This window comes from Zea mays, chromosome 5 (assembly GCF_902167145.1).
Source record: "Zea mays cultivar B73 chromosome 5, Zm-B73-REFERENCE-NAM-5.0, whole genome shotgun sequence".
NCBI lineage: Eukaryota > Viridiplantae > Streptophyta > Magnoliopsida > Poales > Poaceae > Zea > Zea mays.
This window is the reverse complement of record NC_050100.1, coordinates 51,795,813-51,798,407: the sequence shown is the minus strand read 5'-3', so window position 1 is coordinate 51,798,407 and position 2,595 is coordinate 51,795,813.

Genomic DNA, 2,595 nt, shown 5'->3' with positions numbered 1-2,595 from the left:
CTGTATTTGACCTTCTTCATCTAGAGGAATTCTTGCTTTACTCGAAGTCCCTAATCCTTTATTTGATTCTCTAACCTCTCGCTCAACATAGTGTCTAAGGTCATTGTTTCGCCGTCTCCTTATTCTCCGAACAGCCACTTGATCAGTCATTATTGCCTTAACATTAAGTGGCACATTAATACATGCAGCCACATTTCCGGGCAAATCTCCCAAATGCTCTCTTAGACGGGTCGCACCTCCGCCCTTGATACGACTAGTGCAATAATTACAACTAAAACCATTTCCATAAGGTTCACCATGGCTCCATGGGCTCTCAATGCCTCTTTTTAATTTCACACGCCTTCCTGCAGTGTAAGACCACAATATTTTAAAAATGCATGAGTATAATACCATAAACAATGATTTTTTATTGACCATCACATAAAAATACACTAACATGTACCTACCATTTTGTGTGACCACCTCAACACTGTTTTCAGGCATTGTGCTCGTACCAGCAACGTCGCTTGATGATGCTCCAATGACACTCTTTCCTTTGCGATGGCAATCGTCTTGTTCGTCTGTCATAGTTGCGTTTGAACGCCTTCTAGGATGTGCATCGTCTTCCTCAACCTCAAATGCCATGTGTTTCTAACTTTCTACAATCATCTCAAGTAATTGTAAATTAACCAGAGAGCAAACATCTACTTTTAATATTTCTAGTTATAAAAAAATGAGACAGCAACTGCAGTGGAGCTGTGCGGCATGGAGACAGCAGCCGCACCTACCCTGGCGCCGCACGTGCTGGTTCTGGTTGTCCCCTTCCCCGTCAACCTCCTGCTGCTCTCGCGGTCTCGCCACTCCTCGCGGCACACCCCAGACAGACCTGCATGTCAATGAAGTAGCGGTCAGTTGGTCGCTCCCTGAGCCCAGCTCCACCTTGACGCTCTGGGAGATGGAGTTGTTGAGCCACCGGGTGGCTGACGGTGACGGGTGACCTTGTACTCGCCGTGGACGAGCTCGGCCTCGAAGTAGCCCTGCGCCGCTGCGCGTCCGTGGCGCCGGCCCGCGGAGTCGTCCGCCAGGCCGCCACTCCACGATGAGGCGTAGCCGCAGCGAAGAGCAGGTGCGCCGGGGGGCCGGGGTCGAGCTCGCTTCTTGACGGAGGGGCGAGGGCACGAGCTGCCGAGCTGGACGGCTGCGGCTGCGGCGTCGGGTACTCAGGTGGGAACTGGGGAGTGGAGAGAGATTGAATGTGATTCGGACGGAGGGAGACTCGGGCGGCTGCAAGCAAATGCCAGTAGAAAACCTAGCTCTCGTGCGCGCGTCTGGTTTGGGCCCAAATTCAAAATGGGCCGAAATTTTTGGCCGATATGTAAAAAAATCGGAGCCCAGCGATAAACAGGAAAATCGGGTTTATCGGAGGTGTTATCGGCGATTTTGGGTCACGCTCGTCATCTTTCGCAGGCGGTGTTCAATGACTCTCTCTCATAGCTTCATTGTATGGCTCATGAGCTTAATTCCACGGTAATTAGTACAACTTTGAACATCTCCTTTGTTCTTGAAGATTGGTACTGATGTACTCCGCCGCCACTCGTCTGGCATTCTGTTTGTCCGAAAGATGGTGTTGAAAAGCTTAGTCAGCCATACTATCGCTATGTCTCCAAGGCATCTCCATACCTCGATAGGGATACCATCAGGGCCCATCGCCTTTCCTACCTTCATCCTTTTTAGCGTCTCCTTAACTTCATATTCTTGTATCCTTCGTACAAAACCTCTATTGTTGTCATCGAATGGTTCGTCCAATTCTATTGTAGAACTCTCATTCCCTCCATTGAACAATTTGTTGAAGTACTCCTTCCATCTGTTCTTGATCTCTTCATTCTTCACTAATAGTTGGTTTGCTTCATCCTTGATGCATTTGACTTGGTTGACATCCCTTGTCTAAAAAATATCGCAGTGCTAAAACACGATTAATCATAGACGATTGGAGGTAGCTCGCAATATTGTTTTGTCATCTACCTTCGAACAACGTAGAACGTAGAGGAGATGGCGATGGCATCGAAGTCCTCGACGCAGGGGATAGACACGTCGTCAGCGAGGCTTCGACGACGGGATTGCCAGCAGCGTGGGGACTAAGCAGCAGGGCAGCAAGGCTTGGCGAGCTCGCTAGAATTACTCCGGGGGTGTGGCGTGGTCTTTGACGTACGATGTTGGAGCGACTTAGCAGCAGCAGCAGCAAGCACGCGCAAGAGAGGGAGAGCGCGAGCAAAGATGAAGGCCGATGAGGAAGGGGATCGACAATCTGTGGCGGTGTTGGCGGCTTCACGGTATGGCGAGGGGGCAAAGCTCCGGCACCGCAGCAGCAGTGCATGCGCGGGTGAAGGTGCGAGCAGTAGAGGGCGCGAGAGAGTGAGGGAGAAATGGAGCTCGGAGTCTCAGACGTGCGACATTTATAGGTTGCGGAGGGGAGAAGGGTCGGCCAGAATCAACGCTATTGAAAACACCATTAACGGTGGCGCACGAACGGTCGACAAATTTAGTGCGAGAGGAAACTGTGACGAGGAAACAGTGGGAGAAAACGGACGACCGAGGGCGCAGGCTGGCGCTCGACGG